Here is a 15,891-nt window from a genome sequence, read left to right as displayed (position 1 = left end):
AGTTTCTGAGAATGCTTCCGTCTAGTTTCTATATGAAGATATTTCCTTTTCCAACATAGGCCCCAAAGTGCTCCAAATAAACCCTTGCAGATTCTACAAAAGGAGTGTTTCAAAACTGCTCTTTCTATACGTAAGTTCAAGTCTGTGAGTTGAATGCACTCAACACAAAGAAGTTTCTGAGAATGCTTCTGTTCAGTTTTTATGTGAAGATATTTCCTTTTCCAGCATAGGCCTCAAACGGCTCCAAATATCCACTTGCAGATTCTACAAAAAGAGTGTTTCCAAACTTCTCTATCAATTGGTAGGTTCAACTCTGTGAGTTGAATGAACTCATCACAAAGAAGTTTCTGAGAATCCTTCTCTCTAGTTTTTATGTGAAGATATTTCCTTTTCCAACGTAGGCCTCAAAGCGCTCCAAATAAACACATGCAGATTCTACAAAAGGAGTGTTTCAAAACTGTTCTATCAAAGGGAACGTTCAAGTCTGTGAGTTGAATGTACTCATCACACAGATGTTTCTCAGAATGCTTCTGTCTAGTTTTTAGGTGAAGAGATTTCATTTCCCAGCATAGGCCTCAAAGCGCTCCAAATATCCACTTGCAGATTCTATAAGAAGAGAGTTTCCAAACTGCTCTTTCAAAAGGAAGCTTCAAGTCTGTGAGTTGAATGCACTCATCACAAAGAAGTTTCTGAGAATGCTTCCGTCTAGTTTCTATATGAAGATATTTCCTTTTCCAACATAGGCCCCAAAGTGCTCCAAATAAACCCTTGCAGATTCTACAAAAGGAGTGTTTCAAAACTGCTCTTTCTATAGGTAAGTTCAAGTCTGTGAGTTGAATGCACTCAACACAAAGAAGTTTCTGAGAATGCTTCTGTTCAGTTTTTATGTGAAGAGATTTCCTTTTCCAGCATAGGCCTCAAACGGCTCCAAATATCCACTTGCAGATTCTACAAAAAGAGTGTTTCCAAACTTCTCTATCAATTGGTAGGTTCAACTCTGTGAGTTGAATGAACTCATCACAAAGAAGTTTCTGAGAATCCTTCTCTCTAGTTTTTATGTGAAGATATTTCCTTTTCCAGCGTAGGCCACAAAGCGCTCCAAATAAACACATGCAGATTCTACAAAAGGAGTGTTTCAAAACTGTTCTATCAAAGGGAACGTTCAAGTCTGTGAGTTGAATGTACTCATCACACAGATGTTTCTCAGAATGCTTCTGTCTAGTTTTTAGGTGAAGAGATTTCATTTCCCAGCATAGGCCTCAAAGCGCTCCAAATATCCACTTGCAGAATCTACGAAAAGAGTGTTTCAAAGCTGCTCTTTCAAAAGCAAGGTTCAAGTCTGTGTGTTGAATGCACTCATCCGAAAGAAGTTTCTGAGAATGCTTCTGTCTAGTTCTTACGTGAAGATATTTCCTTTTCCAGCTTAGGCCTCAAAGCGCTCCAAATAAACACTTGCAAATTCTACAAAAGGAGTGTTTCAAAAGAGTTCTATCAAAAGGAACGTTCAAGTCTGTGAGTTGAATGCACTTATCATACCGAAGTTTCCTGGAATGCTTCTGTCTAGTTTTTATGTGAAGACATTTCCTTTTCCAGCATAGGCCTCAAAGCACTCCAAATATCCACTTGCAGATTCTACAAAAAGAGAGTTTCAAAACTGCTCTATCAAAAGCAAGCTTTAACACTGTGAGTAGAATGCACTCATCACAAAGAAGTTTCTGAGAATGCTTCTGTCTAGTTTTTATGTGAAGATATTTCCTTTTCCAACATAGGCCTCAAAGCGCTCCAAATAAACACTTGCAGATTCTACAAAAGGAGTGTTTCGAAACTGCTCTTTCAACAGGAACGTTCAAGTCTGTGAGTTGAATGCACTCATCACACAGAAGTTTCTCAGAATGCTTCTGTCTAGTTTTTATGTGAAGATATTTCCTTTTCCAGCATAGGCCTCAGAACGCTCCAAATATCCTCTTGCAGATTCTACAAAAAGAGTGTTTCAAAACTGTTCTATCAAAAGGAAGGTTCAACTCTGTGAGTTGAATGAATGCATCATGAAGAACTTTCTGAGAATGCTTCTCTGTAGTTTTTAGGTGAAGATATTCCAAAACCCAGCACAGGCCTCGAAGTGCTCCAAATAACCACTTGCAGATTTTACCAAAAGAGTGTTTCAAAACTGCTCTTTCTATACGTAAGTTCAAGTCTGTGAGATGAATGCACTCAACACAAAGAAGTTTCTGAGAATGCTTCTGTTCAGTTTTTATGTGAAGATATTTCCTTTTCCAGCATAGGCCTCAAACGGCTCCAAATTTTCACTTGCAGATTCTACAAAAAGAGTGTTTCCAAACTTCCCTATCAATTGGTAGGTTCAACCCTGTTAGTTGAATGAAGTCATCACAAAGAAGTTTCTGAGAATCCTTCTCTCTAGTTTTTATGTGAAGATATTTCCTTTTCCAACATAGGCCTCAAGGTGCTCCGAATAAACACTTGCAGATTCTACAAACTTAATGTTTCAAAACTGTTCTATCAAAAGGAACGTTGAAGTCTGTGAGTTGAATGCACTCATCACAGAGAAGTTTCTCAGAATGCTTCCGTCTAGTTTTTAGGTGAAGAGATTTCATTTCCCAGCATAGGCCTCAAAGCGCTCCAAATATCCACTTGCAGATTCTATAAGAAGAGAGTTTCCAAACTGCTCTTTCAAAAGGAAGCTTCAAGTCTGTGAGTTGAATGCACTCATCACAAAGAAGTTTCTGAGAATGCTTCCGTCTAGTTTCTATATGAAGATATTTCCTTTTCCAACATAGGCCCCAAAGTGCTCCAAATAAACCCTTGCAGATTCTACAAAAGGAGTGTTTCAAAACTGCTCTTTCTATAGGTAAGTTCAAGTCTGTGAGTTGAATGCACTCAACACAAAGAAGTTTCTGAGAATGCTTCTGTTCAGTTTTTATGTGAAGATATTTCCTTTTCCAGCATAGGCCTCAAACGGCTCCAAATATCCACTTGCAGATTCTACAAAAAGAGTGTTTCCAAACTTCTCTATCAATTGGTAGGTTCAACTCTGTGAGTTGAATGAACTCATCACAAAGAAGTTTCTGAGAATCCTTCTCTCTAGTTTTTATGTGAAGATATTTCCTTTTCCAACGTAGGCCTCAAAGCGCTCCAAATAAAAACATGCAGATTCTACAAAAGGAGTGTTTCAAAACTGTTCTATCAAAGGGAACGTTCAAGCCTGTGAGTTGAATGTACTCATCACACAGATGTTTCTCAGAATGCTTCTGTCTAGTTTTTAGGTGAAGAGATTTCATTTCCCAGCATAGGCCTCAAAGCGCTCCAAATATCCACTTGCAGATTCTATAAGAAGAGAGTTTCCAAACTGCTCTTTCAAAAGGAAGCTTCAAGTCTGTGTGTTGAATGCACTCATCCAAAAGAAGTTTCTGAGAATGCTTCTGTCTAGTTCTTACGTGAAGATATTTCCTTTTCCAGGTAAGGCCTCAAAGCGCTCCAAATAAACACTTGCAAATTCTACAAAAGGAGTGTTTCAAAAGAGTTCTATCAAAAGGAACGTTCAAGTCTGTGAGTTGAATGCACTTATCATACCGAAGTTTCCTGGAATGCTTCTGTCTAGTTTTTATGTGAAGACATTTCCTTTTCCAGCATAGGCCTCAAAGCACTCCAAATATCCACTTGCAGATTCTACAAAAAGAGTGTTTCAAAACTGCTCTATCAAAAGCAAGGTTCAACACTGTGAGTAGAATGCACTCATCACAAAGAAGTTTCTGAGAATGCTTCTGTCTAGTTTTTATGTGAAGATATTTCCTTTTCCAACATAGGCCTCAAAGCGCTCCAAATAAACACTTGCAGATTCTACAAAAGGAGTGTTTCGAAACTGCTCTTTCAAGAGGAACGTTCAAGTCTGTGAGTTGAATGCACTCATCACACAGAAGTTTCTGAGAATGCTTCTGTCTAGTTTTTATGTGAAGATGTTTCCTTTTCCAGCATAGGCCTCAAAACGCTCCAAATATCCTCTTGCAGATTCTACAAAAAGAGTGTTTCAAAACTGTTCTATAAAAAGGAAGGTTCAACTCTGTGAGTTGAATGAATGCATCATGAAGAACTTTCTGAGAATGCTTCTCTGTAGTTTTTAGGTGAAGATATTCCAAAACCCAGCACAGGCCTCGAAGTGCTCCAAATAACCACTTGCAGATTTTACCAAAAGAGTGTTTCAAAACTGCTCTTTCTATAGGTAAGTTCAAGTCTGTGAGTTGAATGCACTCAACACAAAGAAGTTTCTGAGAATGCTTCTGTTCAGTTTTTATGTGAAGATATTTCCTTTTCCAGCATAGGCCTCAAACGGCTTCAAATATCCACTTGCAGATTCTACAAAAAGAGTGTTTCCAAACTTCTCTATCAATTGGTAGGTTCAACTCTGTGAGTTGAATGAAGTCATCACAAAGAAGTTTCTGAGAATCCTTCTCTCTAGTTTTTATGTGAAGATACTTCCTTTTCCAACGTAGGCCTCAAGGCGCTCCAAATAAACACATGCAGATTCTACAAAAGGAGTGTTTCAAAACTGTTCTATCAAAGGGAACGTTCAAGTCTGTGAGTTGAATGTACTCATCACAGAGATGTTTCTCAGAATGCTTCTGTCTAGTTTTTAGGTGAAGAGATTTCATTTCCCAGCATAGGCCTCAAAGCGCTCCAATTATCCACTTGCAGATTCTATAAGAAGAGAGTTTCCAAACTGCTCTTTCAAAAGGAGCTTCAAGTCTGTGAGTTGAATGCACTCATCACAAAGAAGTTTCTGAGAATGCTTCCGTCTAGTTTCTATATGAAGATATTTCCTTTTCCAACATAGGCCCCAAAGTGCTCCAAATAAACCCTTGCAGATTCTACAAAAGGAGTGTTTCAAAACTGCTCTTTCTATAGGTAAGTTCAAGTCTGTGAGTTGAATGCACTCAACACAAAGAAGTTTCTGAGAATGCTTCTGTTCAGTTTTTATGTGAAGAGATTTCCTTTTCCAGCATAGTCCTCAAACGGCTCCAAATATCCACTTGCAGATTCTACAAAAAGAGTGTTTCCAAACTTCTCTATCAATTGGTAGGTTCAACTCTGTGAGTTGAATGAACTCATCACAAAGAAGTTTCTGAGAATCCTTCTCTCTAGTTTTTATGTGAAGATATTTCCTTTTCCAGCGTAGGCCACAAAGCGCTCCAAATAAACACATGCAGATTCTACAAAAGGAGTGTTTCAAAACTGTTCTATCAAAGGGAACGTTCAAGTCTGTGAGTTGAATGTACTCATCACACAGATGTTTCTCAGAATGCTTCTGTCTAGTTTTTAGGTGAAGAGATTTCATTTCCCAGCATAGGCCTCAAAGCGCTCCAAATATCCACTTGCAGAATCTACGAAAAGAGTGTTTCAAAGCTGCTCTTTCAAAAGCAAGGTTCAAGTCTGTGTGTTGAATGCACTCATCCGAAAGAAGTTTCTGAGAATGCTTCTGTCTAGTTCTTTCGTGAAGATATTTCCTTTTCCAGCTTAGGCCTCAAAGCGCTCCAAATAAACACTTGCAAATTCTACAAAAGGAGTGTTTCAAAAGAGTTCTATCAAAAGGAACGTTCAAGTCTGTGAGTTGAATGCACTTTTCATACCGAAGTTTCCTGGAATGCTTCTGTCTAGTTTTTATGTGAAGACATTTCCTTTTCCAGCATAGGCCTCAAAGCACTCCAAATATCCACTTGCAGATTCTACAAAAAGAGAGTTTCAAAACTGCTCTATCAAAAGCAAGCTTCAACACTGTGAGTAGAATGCACTCATCACAAAGAAGTTTCTGAGAATGCTTCTGTCTAGTTTTTATGTGAAGATATTTCCTTTTCCAACATAGGCCTCAAAGCGCTCCAAATAAACACTTGCAGATTCTACAAAAGGAGTGTTTCGAAACTGCTCTTTCAACAGGAACGTTCAAGTCTGTGAGTTGAATGCACTCATCACACAGAAGTTTCTCAGAATGCTTCTGTCTAGTTTTTATGTGAAGATATTTCCTTTTCCAGCATAGGCCTCAGAACGCTCCAAATATCCTCTTGCAGATTCTACAAAAAGAGTGTTTCAAAACTGTTCTATCAAAAGGAAGGTTCAACTCTGTGAGTTGAATGAATGCATCATGAAGAACTTTCTGAGAATGCTTCTCTGTAGTTTTTAGGTGAAGATATTCCAAAACCCAGCACAGGCCTCGAAGTGCTCCAAATAACCACTTGCAGATTTTACCAAAAGAGTGTTTCAAAACTGCTCTTTCTATACGTAAGTTCAAGTCTGTGAGATGAATGCACTCAACACAAAGAAGTTTCTGAGAATGCTTCTGTTCAGTTTTTATGTGAAGATATTTCCTTTTCCAGCATAGGCCTCAAACGGCTCCAAATTTTCACTTGCAGATTCTACAAAAAGAGTGTTTCCAAACTTCCCTATCAATTGGTAGGTTCAACCCTGTGAGTTGAATGAAGTCATCACAAAGAAGTTTCTGAGAATCCTTCTCTCTAGTTTTTATGTGAAGATATTTCCTTTTCCAACATAGGCCTCAAGGTGCTCCGAATAAACACTTGCAGATTCTACAAACTTAATGTTTCAAAACTCTTCTATCAAAAGGAACGTTGAAGTCTGTGAGTTGAATGCCCTCATCACAAAGAAGTTTCTCAGAATGCTTCCGTCTAGTTTTTAGGTGAAGAGATTTCATTTCCCAGCATAGGCCTCAAAGCGCTCCAAATATCCACTTGCAGATTCTATAAGAAGAGAGTTTCCAAACTGCTCTTTCAAAAGGAAGCTTCAAGTCTGTGAGTTGAATGCACTCATCACAAAGAAGTTTCTGAGAATGCTTCCGTCTAGTTTCTATATGAAGATATTTCCTTTTCCAACATAGGCCCCAAAGTGCTCCAAATAAACCCTTGCAGATTCTACAAAAGGAGTGTTTCAAAACTGCTCTTTCTATACGTAAGTTCAAGTCTGTGAGTTGAATGCACTCAACACAAAGAAGTTTCTGAGAATGCTTCTGTTCAGTTTTTATGTGAAGATATTTCCTTTTCCAGCATAGGCCTCAAACGGCTCCAAATATCCACTTGCAGATTCTACAAAAAGAGTGTTTCCAAACTTCTCTATCAATTGGTAGGTTCAACTCTGTGAGTTGAATGAACTCATCACAAAGAAGTTTCTGAGAATCCTTCTCTCTAGTTTTTATGTGAAGATATTTCCTTTTCCAACGTAGGCCTCAAAGCGCTCCAAATAAAAACATGCAGATTCTACAAAAGGAGTGTTTCAAAACTGTTCTATCAAAGGGAACGTTCAAGTCTGTGAGTTGAATGTACTCATCACACAGGTGTTTCTCAGAATGCTTCTGTCTAGTTTTTAGGTGAAGAGATTTCATTTCCCAGCATAGGCCTCAAAGCGCTCCAAATATCCACTTGCAGATTCTATAAGAAGAGAGTTTCCAAACTGCTCTTTCAAAAGGAAGCTTCAAGTCTGTGTGTTGAATGCACTCATCCAAAAGAAGTTTCTGAGAATGCTTCTGTCTAGTTCTTACGTGAAGATATTTCCTTTTCCAGGTAAGGCCTCAAAGCGCTCCAAATAAACACTTGCAAATTCTACAAAAGGAGTGTTTCAAAAGAGTTCTATCAAAAGGAACGTTCAAGTCTGTGAGTTGAATGCACTTATCATACCGAAGTTTCCTGGAATGCTTCTGTCTAGTTTTTATGTGAAGACATTTCCTTTTCCAGCAGAGGCCTCAAAGCACTCCAAATATCCACTTGCAGATTCTACAAAAAGAGTGTTTCAAAACTGCTCTATCAAAAGCAAGGTTCAACACTGTGAGTAGAATGCACTCATCACAAAGAAGTTTCTGAGAATGCTTCTGTCTAGTTTTTATGTGAAGATATTTCCTTTTCCAACATAGGCCTCAAAGCGCTCCAAATAAACACTTGCAGATTCTACAAAAGGAGTGTTTCGAAACTGCTCTTTCAAGAAGAACGTTCAAGTCTGTGAGTTGAATGCACTCATCACACAGAAGTTTCTGAGAATGCTTCTGTCTAGTTTTTATGTGAAGATGTTTCCTTTTCCAGCATAGGCCTCAAAACGCTCCCAATATCCTCTTGCAGATTCTACAAAAAGAGTGTTTCAAAACTGTTCTATCAAAAGGAAGGTTCAACTCTGTGAGTTGAATGAATGCATCATGAAGAACTTTCTGAGAATGCTTCTCTGTAGTTTTTAGGTGAAGATATTCCAAAACCCAGCACAGGCCTCGAAGTGCTCCAAATAACCACTTGCAGATTTTACCAAAAGAGTGTTTCAAAACTGCTCTTTCTATAGGTAAGTTCAAGTCTGTGAGTTGAATGCACTCAACACAAAGAAGTTTCTGAGAATGCTTCTGTTCAGTTTTTATGTGAAGATATTTCCTTTTCCAGCATAGGCCTCAAACGGCTCCAAATATCCACTTGCAGATTCTACAAAAAGAGTGTTTCCAAACTTCTCTATCAATTGGTAGGTTCAACTCTGTGAGTTGAATGAAGTCATCACAAAGAAGTTTCTGAGAATGCTTCCGTCTAGTTTCTATATGAAGATATTTCCTTTTCCAACATAGGCCCCAAAGTGCTCCAAATAAACCCTTGCAGATTCTACAAAAGGAGTGTTTCAAAACTGCTCTTTCTATAGGTAAGTTCAAGTCTGTGAGTTGAATGCACTCAACACAAAGAAGTTTCTGAGAATGCTTCTGTTCAGTTTTTATGTGAAGATATTTCCTTTTCCAGCATAGGCCTCAAACGGCTCCAAATATCCACTTGCAGATTCTACAAAAAGAGTGTTTCCAAACTTCTCTATCAATTGGTAGGTTCAACACTGTGAGTTGAATGAAGTCATCACAAAGAAGTTTCTGAGAATCCTTCTCTCTAGTTTTTACGTGAAGATATTTCCTTTTCCAGCGTAGGCCTCAAAGCGCTCCAAATAAACACATGCAGATTCTACAAAAGGAGTGTTTCAAAACTGTTCTATCAAAGGGAACGTTCAAGTCTGTGAGTTGAATGTACTCATCACACAGATGTTTCTCAGAATGCTTCTGTCTAGTTTTTAGGTGAAGAGATTTCATTTCCCAGCATAGGCCTCAAAGCGCTCCAAATATCCACTTGCAGATTCTATAAGAAGAGAGTTTCCAAACTGCTCTTTCAAAAGGAAGCTTCAAGTCTGTGAGTTGAATGCACTCATCACAAAGAAGTTTCTGAGAATGCTTCCGTCTAGTTTCTATATGAAGATATTTCCTTTTCCAACATAGGCCCCAAAGTGCTCCAAATAAACCCTTGCAGATTCTACAAAAGGAGTGTTTCAAAACTGCTCTTTCTATAGGTAAGTTCAAGTCTGTGAGTTGAATGCACTCAACACAAAGAAGTTTCTGAGAATGCTTCTGTTCAGTTTTTATGTGAAGAGATTTCCTTTTCCAGCATAGGCCTCAAACGGCTCCAAATATCCACTTGCAGATTCTACAAAAAGAGTGTTTCCAAACTTCTCTATAAATTGGTAGGTTCAACTCTGTGAGTTGAATGAACTCATCACAAAGAAGTTTCTGAGAATCCTTCTCTCTAGTTTTTATGTGAAGATATTTCCTTTTCCAGCGTAGGCCACAAAGCGCTCCAAATAAACACATGCAGATTCTACAAAAGGAGTGTTTCAAAACTGTTCTATCAAAGGGAACGTTCAAGTCTGTGAGTTGAATGTACTCATCACACAGATGTTTCTCAGAATGCTTCTGTCTAGTTTTTAGGTGAAGAGATTTCATTTCCCAGCATAGGCCTCAAAGCGCTCCAAATATCCACTTGCAGAATCTACGAAAAGAGTGTTTCAAAGCTGCTCTTTCAAAAGCAAGGTTCAAGTCTGTGTGTTGAATGCACTCATCCGAAAGAAGTTTCTGAGAATGCTTCTGTCTAGTTCTTACGTGAAGATATTTCCTTTTCCAGCTTAGGCCTCAAAGCGCTCCAAATAAACACTTGCAAATTCTACAAAAGGAGTGTTTCAAAAGAGTTCTATCAAAAGGAACGTTCAAGTCTGTGAGTTGAATGCACTTATCATACCGAAGTTTCCTGGAATGCTTCTGTCTAGTTTTTATGTGAAGACATTTCCTTTTCCAGCATAAGCCTCAAAGCACTCCAAATATCCACTTGCAGATTCTACAAAAAGAGAGTTTCAAAACTGCTCTATCAAAAGCAAGCTTCAACACTGTGAGTAGAATGCACTCATCACAAAGAAGTTTCTGAGAATGCTTCTGTCTAGTTTTTATGTGAAGATATTTCCTTTTCCAACATAGGCCTCAAAGCGCTCCAAATAAACACTTGCAGATTCTACAAAAGGAGTGTTTCGAAACTGCTCTTTCAACAGGAACGTTCAAGTCTGTGAGTTGAATGCACTCATCACACAGAAGTTTCTCAGAATGCTTCTGTCTAGTTTTTATGTGAAGATATTTCCTTTTCCAGCATAGGCCTCAGAACGCTCCAAATATCCTCTTGCAGATTCTACAAAAAGAGTGTTTCAAAACTGTTCTATCAAAAGGAAGGTTCAACTCTGTGAGTTGAATGAATGCATCATGAAGAACTTTCTGAGAATGCTTCTCTGTAGTTTTTAGGTGAAGATATTCCAAAACCCAGCACAGGCCTCGAAGTGCTCCAAATAACCACTTGCAGATTTTACCAAAAGAGTGTTTCAAAACTGCTCTTTCTATACGTAAGTTCAAGTCTGTGAGAGGAATGCACTCAACACAAAGAAGTTTCTGAGAATGCTTCTGTTCAGTTTTTATGTGAAGATAATTCCTTTTCCAGCATAGGCCTCAAACGGCTCCAAATTTTCACTTGCAGATTCTACAAAAAGAGTGTTTCCAAACTGCCCTATCAATTGGTAGGTTCAACCCTGTGAGTTGAATGAAGTCATCACAAAGAAGTTTCTGAGAATCCTTCTCTCTAGTTTTTATGTGAAGATATTTCCTTTTCCAACATAGGCCTCAAGGTGCTCCGAATAAACACTTGCAGATTCTACAAACTTAATGTTTCAAAACTGTTCTATCAAAAGGAACGTTGAAGTCTGTGAGTTGAATGCACTCATCACAGAGAAGTTTCTGAGAATGCTTCCGTCTAGTTTCTATATGAAGATATTTCCTTTTCCAACATAGGCCCCAAAGTGCTCCAAATAAACCCTTGCAGATTCTACAAAAGGAGTGTTTCAAAACTGCTCTTTCTATAGGTAAGTTCAAGTCTGTGAGTTGAATGCACTCAACACAAAGAAGTTTCTGAGAATGCTTCTGTTCAGTTTTTATGTGAAGATATTTCCTTTTCCAGCATAGGCCTCAAACGGCTCCAAATATCCACTTGCAGATTCTACAAAAAGAGTGTTTCCAAACTTCTCTATCAATTGGTAGGTTCAACTCTGTGAGTTGAATGAACTCATCACAAAGAAGTTTCTGAGAATCCTTCTCTCTAGTTTTTATGTGAAGATATTTCCTTTTCCAACGTAGGCCTCAAAGCGCTCCAAATAAAAACATGCAGATTCTACAAAAGGAGTGTTTCAAAACTGTTCTATCAAAGGGAACGTTCAAGTCTGTGAGTTGAATGTACTCATCACACAGATGTTTCTCAGAATGCTTCTGTCTAGTTTTTAGGTGAAGAGATTTCATTTCCCAGCATAGGCCTCAAAGCGCTCCAAATATCCACTTGCAGATTCTATAAGAAGAGAGTTTCCAAACTGCTCTTACAAAAGGAAGCTTCAAGTCTGTGTGTTGAATGCACTCATCCAAAAGAAGTTTCTGAGAATGCTTCTGTCTAGTTCTTACGTGAAGATATTTCCTTTTCCAGGTAAGGCCTCAAAGCGCTCCAAATAAACACTTGCAAATTCTACAAAAGGAGTGTTTCAAAAGAGTTCTATCAAAAGGAACGTTCAAGTCTGTGAGTTGAATGCACTTATCATACCGAAGTTTCCTGGAATGCTTCTGTCTAGTTTTTATGTGAAGACATTTCCTTTTCCAGCAGAGGCCTCAAAGCACTCCAAATATCCACTTGCAGATTCTACAAAAAGAGTGTTTCAAAACTGCTCTATCAAAAGCAAGGTTCAACACTGTGAGTAGAATGCACTCATCACAAAGAAGTTTCTGAGAATGCTTCTGTCTAGTTTTTATGTGAAGATATTTCCTTTTCCAACATAGGCCTCAAAGCGCTCCAAATAAACACTTGCAGATTCTACAAAAGGAGTGTTTCGAAACTGCTCTTTCAAGAGGAACGTTCAAGTCTGTGAGTTGAATGCACTCATCACACAGAAGTTTCTGAGAATGCTTCTGTCTAGTTTTTATGTGAAGATGTTTCCTTTTCCAGCATAGGCCTCAAAACGCTCCAAATATCCTCTTGCAGATTCTACAAAAAGAGTGTTTCAAAACTGTTCTATCAACAGGAAGGTTCAACTCTGTGAGTTGAATGAATGCATCATGAAGAACTTTCTGAGAATGCTTCTCTGTAGTTTTTAGGTGAAGATATTCCAAAACCCAGCACAGGCCTCGAAGTGCTCCAAATAACCACTTGCAGACTTTACCAAAAGAGTGTTTCAAAACTGCTCTTTCTATAGGTAAGTTCAAGTCTGTGAGTTGAATGCACTCAACACAAAGAAGTTTCTGAGAATGCTTCTGTTCAGTTTTTATGTGAAGATATTTCCTTTTCCAGCATAGGCCTCAAACGGCTCCAAATATCCACTTGCAGATTCTACAAAAAGAGTGTTTCCAACCTTCTCTATCAATTGGTAGGTTCAACTCTGTGAGTTGAATGAAGTCATCACAAAGAAGTTTCTGAGAATCCTTCTCTCTAGTTTTTATGTGAAGATACTTCCTTTTCCAACGTAGGCCTCAAGGCGCTCCAAATAAACACATGCAGATTCTACAAAAGGAGTGTTTCAAAACTGTTCTATCAAAGGGAACGTTCAAGTCTGTGAGTTGAATGTACTCATCACACAGATGTTTCTCAGAATGCTTCTGTCTAGTTTTTAGGTGAAGAGATTTTATTTCCCAGCATAGGCCTCAAAGCGCTCCAAATATCCACTTGCAGATTCTATAAGAAGAGAGTTTCCAAACTGCTCTTTCAAAAGGAGCTTCAAGTCTGTGAGTTGAATGCACTCATCACAAAGAAGTTTCTGAGAATGCTTCCGTCTAGTTTCTATATGAAGATATTTCCTTTTCCAACATAGGACCCAAAGTGCTCCAAATAAACCCTTGCAGATTCTACAAAAGGAGTGTTTCAAAACTGCTCTTTCTATAGGTAAGTTCAAGTCTGTGAGTTGAATGCACTCAACACAAAGAAGTTTCTGAGAATGCTTCTGTTCAGTTTTTATGTGAAGATATTTCCTTTTCCAGCATAGGCCTCAAACGGCTCCAAATATCCACTTGCAGATTCTACAAAAAGAGTGTTTCCAAACTTCTCTATCAATTGGTAGGTTCAACTCTGTGAGTTGAATGAAGTCATCACAAGGAAGTTTCTGAGAATCCTTCTCTCTAGTTTTTATGTGAAGATATTTCCTTTTCCAACATAGGCCTCAAGGTGCTCCGAATAAACACTTGCAGATTCTACAAACTTAATGTTTCAAAACTGTTCTATCAAAAGGAACGTTGAAGTCTGTGAGTTGAATGCACTCATCACAAAGAAGTTTCTCAGAATGCTTCCGTCTAGTTTTTAGGTGAAGAGATTTCATTTCCCAGCACAGGCCTCAAAGCGCTCCAAATATCCACCTGCAGATTCTATAAGAAGAGAGTTTCCAAACTGCTCTTTCAAAAGGAAGCTTCAAGTCTGTGAGTTGAATGCACTCATCACAAAGAAGTTTCTGAGAATGCTTCCGTCTAGTTTCTATATGAAGATATTTCCTTTTCCAACATAGGCCCCAAAGTGCTCCAAATAAACCCTTGCAGATTCTACAAAAGGAGTGTTTCAAAACTGCTCTTTCTATAGGTAAGTTCAAGTCTGTGAGTTGAATGCACTCCACACAAAGAAGTTTCTGAGAATGCTTCTGTTCAGTTTTTATGTGAAGATATTTCCTTTTCCAGCATAGGCCTCAAACGGCTCCAAATATCCACTTGCAGATTCTACAAAAAGAGTGTTTCCAAACTTCTCTATCAATTGGTAGGTTCAACTCTGTGAGTTGAATGAACTCATCACAAAGAAGTTTCTGAGAATCCTTCTCTCTAGTTTTTATGTGAAGATATTTCCTTTTCCAACGTAGGCCTCAAAGCGCTCCAAATAAACACATGCAGATTCTACAAAAGGAGTGTTTCAAAACTGTTCTATCAAAGGGAACGTTCAAGTCTGTGAGTTGAATGTACTCATCACACAGATGTTTCTCAGAATGCTTCTGTCTAGTTTTTAGGTGAAGAGATTTCATTTGCCAGCATAGGCCTCAAAGCGCTCCAAATATCCACTTGCAGAATCTACGAAAAGAGTGTTTCAAAGCTGCTCTTTCAAAAGCAAGGTTCAAGTCTGTGTGTTGAATGCACTCATCCGAAAGAAGTTTCTGAGAACGCTTCTGTCTAGTTCTTACGTGAAGATATTTCCTTTTCCAGCTTAGGCCTCAAAGCGCTCCAAATAAACACTTGCAAATTCTACAAAAGGAGTGTTTCAAAAGAGTTCTATCAAAAGGAACGTTCAAGTCTGTGAGTTGAATGCACTTATCATACCGAAGTTTCCTGGAATGCTTCTGTCTAGTTTTTATGTGAAGACATTTCCTTTTCCAGCAGAGGCCTCAAAGCACTCCAAATATCCACTTGCAGATTCTACAAAAAGAGTGTTTCAAAACTGCTCTATCAAAAGCAAGCTTCAACACTGTGAGTAGAATGCACTCATCACAAAGAAGTTTCTGAGAATGCTTCTGTCTAGTTTTTATGTGAAGATATTTCCTTTTCCAACATAGGCCTCAAAGCGCTCCAAATAAACACTTGCAGATTCTACAAAAGGAGTGTTTCGAAACTGCTCTTTCAAGAGGAACGTTCAAGTCTGTGAGTTGAATGCACTCATCACACAGAAGTTTCTGAGAATGCTTCTGTCTAGTTTTTATGTGAAGATGTTTCCTTTTCCAGAATAGGCCTCAAAACGCTCCAAATATCCTCTTTCAGATACTACAAAAAGAGTGTTTCAAAACTGTTCTATGAAAAGGAAGGTTCAACTCTGTGAGTTGAATGAATGCATCATGAAGAACTTTCTGAGAATGCTTCTCTGTAGTTTTTAGGTGAAGATATTCCAAAACCCAGCACAGGCCTCGAAGTGCTCCAAATAACCACTTGCAGATTTTACCAAAAGAGTGTTTCAAAACTGCTCTTTCTATAGGTAAGTTCAAGTCTGTGAGTTGAATGCACTCAACACAAAGAAGTTTCTGAGAATGCTTCTGTTCAGTTTTTATGTGAAGATATTTCCTTTTCCAGCATAGGCCTCAAACGGCTCCAAATATCCACTTGCAGATTCTACAAAAAGAGTGTTTCCAAACTTCTCTATCAATTGGGAGGTTCAACTCTGTGAGTTGAATGAAGTCATCACAAAGAAGTTTCTGAGAATCCTTCTCTCTAGTTTTTACGTGAAGATATTTCCTTTTCCAGCGTAGGACTCAAAGCGCTCCAAATAAACACATGCAGATTCTACAAAAGGAGTGTTTCAAAACTGTTCTATCAAAGGGAAAGTTCAAGTCTGTGAGTTGAATGTACTCATCACACAGATGTTTCTCAGAATGCTTCCGTCTAGTTTTTAGGTGAAGAGATTTCATTTCCCAGCATAGGCCTCAAAGCGCTCCAAATATCCACTTGCAGATTCTATAAGAAGAGAGTTTCCAAACTGCTCTTTCAAAAGGAAGCTTCAAGTCTGTGAGTTGAATGCACTC

Source organism: Pongo pygmaeus, chromosome 17 (assembly GCF_028885625.2).
Source record: "Pongo pygmaeus isolate AG05252 chromosome 17, NHGRI_mPonPyg2-v2.0_pri, whole genome shotgun sequence".
Lineage (NCBI taxonomy): Eukaryota > Metazoa > Chordata > Mammalia > Primates > Hominidae > Pongo > Pongo pygmaeus.
This window is presented reverse-complemented; position numbering follows the sequence as displayed.